Below are 10,629 nucleotides of genomic sequence, written 5' to 3'. Positions count from 1 at the left end.
GTGAACATTGTAAAAAAAATATTTCTAGAAATAACGTCAAAAGCCTTAATTTATGTTCAGAACACCATTTGGGTAGTTTCAGTGAATATTATGCACATGTTTACAAAACAAGGGCTTAGTGAGTTTGAAAAAATTCATGACCCCAGACCTGCAAAAAAGTTGAAAAATTTTGAGATTTTCAAAAATTTTTTTACTCAAAACAGCCTAAAAAGCCTCAAGATACGTTTTGAACGCCATTTCGGATTGTTTCGGTGAAATTTATTCTGATTTTTTATAAAAAAGAAGTTGGTGATTTTTGAAAAAATTCATGACCCCCAGACCTGAAAAAGTTAAAAATATTTAAATTTTCTCAAAAAAAAATTTTACGTGAAACAATATAAAGCTTAAAATTTTACCTTTCTGATATAATTTCTAGACATTTGGTTGAGCCTCCAAGTGGTATCTGAAAATTGTAGGAAAGAGTATTTATAGCATGTTTCACACTGAAACTTGAAAAAACCTGAAAATATGTGAACATTGTAAAAAAAATATTTCTAGAAATAACGTCAAAAGCCTTAATTTATGTTCGGAACACCATTTTGGGTAGTTTCAGTGAATATTATGCACATGTTTACAAAATAAGGGCTTAGCGAGTTTGAAAAAATTCATGACCCCAGACCTGCGAAAAAGTTGAAAAATTTTGAGATTTTCAAAAATGTTTTTACTCAAAACAGCCTAAAAAGCCTCAAGATACGTTTTGAACGCCATTTCGGATTGTTTCGGTGAAATTTATTCTGATTTTTTATAAAAAAGAAGTTGGTGATTTTTGAAAAAATTCATGACCCCCGGACCTGAAAAAGTTAAAAATATTTAAATTTTCTCAAAAAAAATTTTTACGTGAAACAATATAAAGCTTAAAATTTTACCTTTCTGATATAATTTCTAGACATTTGGTTGAGCCTCCAAGTGGTATCTGAAAATTGTAGGAAAGAGTATTTATAGCATGTTTCACACTGAAACTTGAAAAAACCTGAAAATATGTGAACATTGTAAAAAAAATATTTCTAGAAATAACGTCAAAAGCCTTAATTTATGTTCGGAACACCATTTTGGGTAGTTTCAGTGAATATTATGCACATGTTTACAAAATATGGACTTAGTGATTTTTGAAGAAATCCAAGATCCCTGATCTGCTAAAAAGTTCGAAAAATTTGAAATTTTTCAAAAATTTTTTTACTCGAAACAGCCTAAAAGCCTTAATGTACGTTCTGAACACCATGTGGCCTCTAATAGGTACACTGGGAAGAAAAACAAGGATCGCAGGCCTCTCCGCATCGATTTTAGTAGGTGTGTGGCTCATGGGGTTACACTGATTGAAAGTGAATCCTTTATCACACACAACCAACACAAAAATATATATTTATTATTTATATAGTGTCAAGGGATTGCCTAGATGGTGAAGGCTGTACTTTAAAAATGATTCCACAGAGCAACAAGACAATGTTGCAGATAAAATAGTAATTGTAAATGCAAATGGATGAGGTGGACAATATTGCTAGTTGTGCATCACATCCATGTGCGCCCTGGCACCACTACAGGTGCATGGCACGCAATCACATGCCAGAAACCGAGAGGCCTGATTTGCTTTTATTTGAGATAATAAGTTTGTTTTGTTGGCTAAGAATGAAACTGGCAAGACCTTTTTATTCTGAAATATTTAAAACCTGGCTTCAATGGTAATGCATCCATTAGATACCACAAAGAACTGTTAGAGCAATTGTACAGCAGGACTTCAATAGAATATTCCAATTTGCTGACAATCTTGTATTGATATGCTTGTTTGTACCATGTTATAGAAATAAAAAGTTATCTGAGAAAAAACTCAAGAATCCACTCTTGTGACCCCGGTACCTTGTCAGTTGCTTTCATCAGATATTTCTCAGAGATTGATATTCTTGCAAATCTGATGAAAATCTCAAGTATATATCTTTGATTATATAAATATATATATCATGTGAAAATATATTTTCAATATATTTCTAAAACCATTAAAATTTAAAATTTAATGATATTCAAAGGCAGCCAGCAGTTTTGGAGAAAGCAGGATGAGGAACCTGTCAGTTAAAAAATGGACCACGGTTCAGCAGCGGGTCAGCAATAGTTGGTCCATATTTTCATTAACCATTTCAAATTCAGAGAAATAAATGCTTTAACTATTCAATGTAAAAGTAATTTGCCATTTTAGAAAATGTTGGTTGAGAAATTGACCATGGTTCAGCTATGAGTCAGCAATTGTCAGACAAAATACTCATAAAACATTTCAAATTGATAAAAAAGGTAATGTTTTAGGACTTAAGGGACAAGGAAATGTATCCACAAAAGAAAATTGGTGAAATCAAAACTATTCAATGTAAAATTTATTTGCCATTTTATGGAAAGTCAGTTGAGAAATGAACCATGTTTCAGCAATGGGACAGCAATGATCAGGTTTTGACAAATACAGACAATTTTGTTTTTTTCTTTTCTTTCTATTGAGGGTAACAGTCCAGAATTAACATTCTCAAAGAACAAACAAGTTAAGTTCTTTGGAGGCAAAATCTTATTTCATTGATCAACCAATGTCACTAGCCATGGTCAGAACTTGTCAGAATCATGGTTCAACCATGGTAGGACCATTGCAAACTATGGTTAGCCTGTGAACCATGTTTGGGTTTTTGCAGGGGTAAAAGTGTAACCTCAGTGAATATGTTGTCTTTCAAGAATCAAACTGCTAGCCAATGACAAAATTTAGTTATTACAGCTAAATATATACAAAATTGGTAAAAGAGACTTTCTTAGTAACTAAAAACATTAATGTAACTGCTGACTTTTAAGCTGCAAGGTAGGTTGTAACATGTGGTAGCTCATTTTCTTACATTGGACATTCTATGTCAACCATTTCCAGCAACATCAAGTTTAGGACCAGTGCATGCTGCAGTATAAGCACACATTTAATGTAAAGAAACGGCCCTCCTAAATTGCTATTCCAATTTTCCCTCTCAATGCAGTAATTACGGAACTGATGAAAGAGTCGAAATGTGATGCTGCTTTGCACTGCTAAGTGAGCTGGTTTGAACCTCGCCCGCCTGGCAATCTTAACCACGAATGCCAGCTTGCAGGTTGCATTTGGGGTTCCCTTTTAATAATCAACCACTGGCATTAAAAATATTATAATTTGCACAAATGCAAATTTGCCAAAGATAATGAGGTGAGAAAAGAAGTTGGCGACATACCGCAACGAAGTTGCTGAGATTTTCTTCATGATGATGCCAGTTCGTGTTGCAACCGCCCTCTTTTGAATTCCTCCCAGAACAGCATACTTCGTACTTTATAGCAGCTTGCGTTTAAGCTGATTGTAAATAGATGTGTCCAAGATTGGTTGATAAGAACAAGGGAATGAAACTGCAATCTCGACCTCCGTCCATGGCCGAGTCGTGCAATCCAACATGGTGTTCATTCCCGCCGTGTTCGTTGGCTGAAAAGCTGGAACCGAGGCTACAACAACTTCACCAAGGATTGCGCAGCGTCGCAGGATCGTCGGTAGGGTTCATAGGACCAGAACGGCTGGTATAGAAGGGGGAAAAATTTCAAAGAACCAACAATTTATAGAACATTTTTTGCGTTCATTTACTATGCTACATTTGGAGGCTTTTGGCCCCAATCTCCACCAAACAGTTATCCCTGACCTTCGGCGTGTAAATCCGACGTGTAATGCACATTGAGCCAATCCCATCAGCATCAAGACAGCAGCTTCCTTCGTTCCCTTCTGTCATCCACCTTTCCAAGACTTATTTCGTGTGAATAAGCACACTGGAAAAATTTTATGAATAAAGAAATAGTTGACCGGTCTATCTTATCTCTAATAAAGCATGGTAAGAATGAAATGAAAATTCATTGGCCTACGAAAAAAATCTACGTAAAATCTATGTTTTTCTGGCCAGGCACTCAAAAAACTGAAAACCTCTGGTCTAGGGTATTCTCTGCGAGTTCGTGACTGATCTCCATTCAACATTGAGAAGTTTGATCTTCGATATTACCCTCTCAAATTTCCAAGCTTCCAAACACTTCGTCACATTAACTATGTCTTCTTTTCCGTGAATTTCGTGCTATTTTGAATCTGTATCAAATACAACATATTGAAAGGCAACAAAATTAGTCACAAACAATTATCACCAAAGCATTTTTAGATTACTAAAATTTCATTCCATTTATATAATTTCTCTAAAAATCTCAGGGTATTCACTGGATACCTTGAATACCCGGACACTACGCCACTGATGTTGTAACAATTTGAGTCAAGCTAAGAAAATTGGCTATTAGGGTTTCTTATTACCCATGTAGGACTTAAGATAGTGCTTTGCGCTGAAAATACCTGCTCGATCTTAAAAAACAAGGCGTTACTTTGGCCTGTTATAAATTCTGTTATAATAAAAAGACGCATTTATTGAGTGAGCCTACAGAAAGATAGAATATTGCAAAAACAAGCGCTGAAAATTAACCGAAAGTCGAGACCGTTGAGCCTTAAAGGCGAATACAGTAGCTTTGGCAAGAGGATGAGGACAATGCTAAATTGCCTGTTGGTGGACATTCTAAAGCCAATAAACAGTCGTGAAGCAGCTGCAATCTTCCAGTCAAAATCTTGTCACAGCATTGTCTAAAGCTAAAGCAGTGCGATAGAAGCTTAGATGGAAAGATGGGTAAACTTCACTGAGGCCCGATGCATGGAAACGGTTGCTGATCTTCGAAAAAACAATCAAATCCACTGAGGTCAGCAGCGTTCAGCAAAAAAGGGGCTTTGTTCCCCAGCGCTTTGATGATTTTATCCCTAGTACCCTCCGTCAGTGAGTCAGTCATGAAGGCTCAAAGCTCCAAGTATTTATGAATCATACAAGATCCTATACTTCTACAAATGTGCAGCAAAAGTTTCCTGTTTTGGAAAAATGTTGGAGGAGGTTCGTATGCAAAAGTTTCTCTTGAGTGCTAAAAGACGTGAAGTGGCCAGAAGATGGCAATCCTGGACAAAAATAGCTGAGACTTTAAAGATAACTTTTCCTCTCCCACGATTCAATGTTGGATGAATGATTTCTAAGCCAAATTGATAGAACTACAGATCTAACATTGACTTGGGAGGAAAGAAGGGATTCAATTTTACAGGGCAACCTTGAAGAAGGAATTTGCAAAAATTGCATTTTGTTTCCTTTTGACTGGGATTGAAGCGAGCTCGAAAAGATCTAGCGACTGTATAAATAAAGTGCGCCGATACTTGCAAATTTTTATTAATGTGTATAAGTTGCATTTACTTCTGGCTTGACGTCAAGACATGAGGACTTTAGGGAGAGCTTGTTTTTTACATTAAAGGGACTGGATCACGTGTTATGCCGCGGGCCAATGTTGTTGTGTTGTAGCTTGTGGATGGGGTGAATCCACCACGACAACTAAAGTAAGTTTTGACTGGAAAGGGAATCGGAACGCGTCGGACGGATTTTAACTTTTTTTCACTTACAGTTTCAGAACCATATTTTAGCATCGCTTATGCTATAATGGCTGATCTTTTATGTGTTTCTAACGTTATTTAATGAACGTGTCAACAAAAAAGAGGCCTGTTCGGACTGCAGCAGGCAATGAGAGGAGAACGTTGTACAGGCAGGGGCGCAGTGGGAGTTATCTTTTTGGGGGGAGGGGCAAAGCTGAAAATTTTCCGATAAAACTATGATTTTTCCGACAAATTCTTTCTCAAAACATTCCTTGAAGACTACCCTTGCTGCATATACTACAACACTTGATACTACAATATAACGAATGGATCTGGAAATCGTTAACGAATGGATCGTTCGCTATACACCTTCAAGTTCAACAATAGCCTTTATTCTAACCGATTCTAACAAAACTTACCAAATATAAATCGCTATGAATAAAACTGCAACAAGTTATAAATTTACACCCTACAAGTCTTCTCGCTATACTAGACAATAAACTGTCACGTTAGTGTTTATAGCTGTTTATAGCAAAAAGTTTTTTTGGCAAGTTTTAAATCGCATCATAATTTCTTTGCACTTATTTATGCTAAACCTTAAATAGATAAAACGCGTCTAAATAAATAGTTTTCCTTTAAATGATATTGATATAAACTGTTACTCAAGCAGCATCTTTCTCAAAAGAGGTGTGGCAGCATACACATCGATGATGTCACCATAGACTATCAACTGTAAAATATCACTTTCGACGTTGATTGTTATCAGAGAGGAAAGGTGGTCTTGTCCCATCGTTGACCATAGCCGATTTTTTACAATCCTCAGCTTTGAAAAAGCTCTTTCATAGTTTGTTGAACCTATTGGCAAAGTGACGAGAATCTTGTAAAGAAGGACCAGCTGTGGAAAGGCATTTTTCAGGTTGTAGTTATCATCAACTGAAAAACTGAATGAAAGTTTTCTCTATTCAAAGCCTTGGCCAAACGATTCGATTTTTCGCTCGATCTTTCTCTCGACATTTGATCTCAAAATCGAGCGAAGTCGAGTATGGGTGGCCAAACTTTTCGATCTTTCCCTCGATTTTTCATTCGACTTTTCATTCACGCCCACAAAATGAAGGCAAAGAAACGCAAATCGGCTGCCGTGTTTATCTTGTGTGCAAATATCCTTTAACAATCTCTTGACGAACTCGAGCGATATAAGACCGTTTCATGTAGAAACCGCCATTAAATACTTATTTCTTTAAAATATTACTATTTTCAGGCAAAATTTTGTTTCTTTTGACTAATTCCATTCTTAAAATGAGATTCACCACTTAAAAAGGTCCCCTGGACCTAGAGGCCCCAGGGTAGTATGCTTCCCTGCCCAGCATAAGAGATGATAACTGCGTACACGCTCACTCGACTCGCTTGACAAGGTGACCAAACGATTCGGTTTTCATTTGACAACACCTTTTTCACTCGACTTTTTTGATAGAGATCAAACTTCACTCGACATCACTCGACGCCAATCGACCTGCTCGACAAGGTGGCAAAACGACTCTATTTTTCACTCGATATCTTGTCGATTTTCCCCTGACATCTTTTTTTCTGCGTATTTTCCGCTCGACAAAATTTTGCTCTTCTCAGTCAAGGCGAAAACAATAACTTTTTGCGTCTTCTACCATACCAGCGAATTCATTTCGAAATGAACTGAGTTAAACTTAAACTGTCGGAAATGGAAGTATATAAAATAACTGAGACCAAAGCGTTGATTTCCTTTACAAATTTCAGCAATGCGAAGATTCCGATGAATACTCTAATGAAAATAAGTAAGAAGGGTTGAGCATGCCCTATTTTACGAGAGGTTTAAAAAAATATGCGACCTTTTGGACAGGATCGATGAAAACCTTACATTTTGTCTAATATTTCAAATTTTCCGACAAACGTTGGATTTTCCGACTATCCGACAAAATTTTTGCCAGGGGGGCGGCTGCCCCCCTGTCCCCCAGCCACTGCGCTCCTGTTTACAGGTCTGTTTGGTAGAGGGGATAGAGACTTCTGTGCGTGAAAGCACAAGTCCACGAACAGTGGAAATTGCTGAAGGCCAATGATAGATTTAGAAATGACTTGGCAGCTTATCGGAGAGGCACTAGAGGCAAACATTCAAGGTACCGGGCGTTCACATTCAACTAAACTGCCGACAAAGAATGTATCAATCTGCCAACGACAAAATAACAATGGGATAGCATGCATTTATGCAATGTGCCTCATTTTCCAGCAGTTGCCTGTCTTGCTATTGTAATGACATAGTATTGCATGACTAAGATATTTCATTTTTCAAAAAGCGCAATTTCTATTCGAGGACGGCTATCTCCTTTCATTCTATTATTAGAACGTTCAGGAAGACATGTTTCAAAAAATGTAAAGCAAAATGTGCTCATTGGCCGTAATACTGTTTCTAATCGAAAAGGGAACCCCTTAAAAGCAAAATTCATAACTAAATAATTCTGTTGTTAGGGTACATTTTCCTGACCCGATCCAAATGAAGTATCGTTGCTCGTTATGCGTGTATAAGGCCCTGGGGCAAAAATGAAAGAGAATCTCCCTGCAAGCGAAGCAAGCGGAAATTTTTGCGATCACGCCCTTTCGATTAGCTTAAAATACATATATTTTCTTGTAATCGGTTGTAAATATCTTTTAAAAGTGTGTGGATTCTTATGAACACGCACATCTTTTCCTACATGCAAACATAATAATCAATGTTTAATGCAAGCCAAGATTTTGACGGCAGTTGCCGTTTCAGTTTCAACAAAATGCCGCATCAGGAGAGATTGAGAACACAATTTAACACAAGCACAATTATCATGAAAGTACTTGACACAATTAAAAAAGATGCCAAGAATAAAAGGATGAACGATTGGCGTGCACACTACATCAAGACTTTTGCAATGAAGACCTTTTAAGGATGGTTTGATAAAGATAAAATGTATTTGATATTCGTGCCTGCTTTTGTCTTTTACATCTATTGAGGGTTTCAGAATTGCTTTGAAGATGACTACGTCACCATCATAGACATAACTATTGAAAAAGATACTGCTCTTAAAAGTTTAAAAAGCTCTTAAAGAAGCCTTTGTTGATGGATTAAAGGAGACTTTCCTTGCTGACATTCAGACTGCTATCACAGAAGGTGAGTTATATTGCGCTTATGATCTCATCAGGAATGGAAGACTCACAGACGAAGATGTTTCCTTTCCAACAATGTACTACCAGTGTATAGACAAAACAGAAGAGGCTAATCTAGAGACTTTCCATTCAGTGTCATGACACCCAGAATACCAGCTTCACGGTAAAAGCCGTAGAAAGAATTGTTTCTTTGTTCTCCTAAAGGTTGGGAGCCCCTAAAAGTTGGGGGCCCTAAGTTTTCGCTACCCCGTGGGCTTCAAAGTTGGGGGTCCTTAGTCCGCTACGTTACTGGGTCAGTGGCTTTTATAGCACATGTTGGAGTGCCGAATTAAGGTAATATATGTGGTTCTTGGGAACATTTCTGCGGCCACGCCTTAATTCTTAAGTCCTAAATCTAAAATATTAATAAGACTTTGAGCAGGGCTTCTCTAAGAAAGGTCAAAAATTTACTTTAATAAATAAATCAAGATTTATATGGGTTCCACATTTAAATGACCTATAAAGATCTAGATGCTGACTGTTAATTTCTATTTTGTGGCTAGCTCATATTTTTAATTTAGGGTATTAATAATTTAAGTTGTAATAAACATTGTTCTTAACACAGTATTTATATTATTCATAGTTACAGTATTCATAGAGTATTTATAATGCATTTAAGTCTCGTACAATTGGCAATTACAGAACCACTATTTGATTCACTTCTCTGAAGGAAGAATTTTGTATATCGTCTAAATTCGACGAGAAAGTGTTGGGGAAAGGGTGATATTTTGGATAAGTCTTTTTCATGACCTGTCTCAATGATTTTGAAACTGCCTTTATGTAACCAAATGTTGGTCATGGGTGTTTTTGCTTTTGTAGAATTAGCATTCCCTGTTGGTAAAGGGGTTTTCTGACAGAACAAAGGGCGTGGCCTAGATTTTTGAACTAGACAAAATTATAATTTGATATTTGATGTGATATTTACCTGGCTACACTAATTTTTTATAAGAAACTGGCAATAAGAAACGAGTACTGGACAGTCAGAAAAATCAAGAAACTTCAGTACTCGAAACTGAAAAATTGAGAAACTATTAAATCGTGAAAAAACTGAGAACAACGAAATTTTGTGTCCTGTTGGCCTAGAACTTAAGACAAAAGGGATAAAAATATACTTCCCACCTCTAAACAAAGCATCGAAACGGCAGCGAATCTCTTGACGTGAGAAAAAAGGTCAGAAACATTTCATAACATCATTCATGACATCATAATAAAAAATTCCTAAGAAACAATGAGTATTAAAATTTCCAGAACATTAAGAAACTGGAGTACTCAACATCGACCTTTGTTTCTTTTTAGAAAAATGAGTGTAGCAGAGCAGATGACTTTAGACATGCTGTTGAGGAGGTAACTCCAGTATCCAGTTGTACGAGATCGTGCCGTACATTTATAATCAGAAATTTTCAGATTTAATGGCGTGCTTTAGAGAAATTACCGGCATGACATGGCGTGTAATAGAAAACGGATAGGTTGATGAAAATTGCGCTCTCGTTACCTTGACATCATTCAGTGCTGAGAGGGCATCCACTACTGGCAGGGCATCTACTCAGTGACAAGAGAGGCTACAAGGCCTAATGCTGATGTCAGTAGAATCGGAAATTCTTGAAAAGACTAGATACCGAAATTGCTTGTCAAGGATTTGACAGATTTTGATGCTAGAAGAATGGACTTTCTTTGGACCTTTAGTATACAATATTCTACCTACCTACCTAAGGCGTAGTCATTTGTGAAATGGAAAAGGCAAGCCCAAAAAGCTACATAGGACTCTGTTTTTATACTTGATAAAAACCAGCCACCGGAGCATACAAACAACAAAGCACAAAATAAATTCATTTGCAACAATCGGCATTTTCCACCACTTTGAAAAGCGTGACCTTTCAATTTCCCGCTGGTACATAAGTTCGTTCGACTCCTTCTCAGACCCCTGGTCTTGGTCCATCAGG

The 10,629-nt window shown here is 36.9% G+C and overlaps 1 long non-coding RNA gene across 1 annotated transcript; it reads right to left on the bottom strand.

The window, feature by feature from the left end:
* Positions 1-392: 392 nt before the first annotated feature.
* LOC148960508 (uncharacterized) lies at positions 393-4,202 on the bottom strand. Its single transcript, XR_016144550.1, has 3 exons — positions 3,252-4,202; positions 906-952; positions 393-442 (listed from the first exon to the last, which is right to left on the bottom strand). It is a non-coding gene; the product is annotated as an uncharacterized LOC148960508 (long non-coding RNA).
* Positions 4,203-10,629: the final 6,427 nt, after the last annotated feature.

Source organism: Rhopilema esculentum, chromosome 3 (assembly GCF_057945365.1).
Source record: "Rhopilema esculentum isolate cy_ngs chromosome 3, ASM5794536v1, whole genome shotgun sequence".
NCBI classification, from domain to species: Eukaryota; Metazoa; Cnidaria; class Scyphozoa; order Rhizostomeae; family Rhizostomatidae; genus Rhopilema; species Rhopilema esculentum.
The sequence above is the reverse complement of the archived record's forward strand: the minus strand, read 5'-3'. Positions and strand labels throughout refer to the sequence as shown.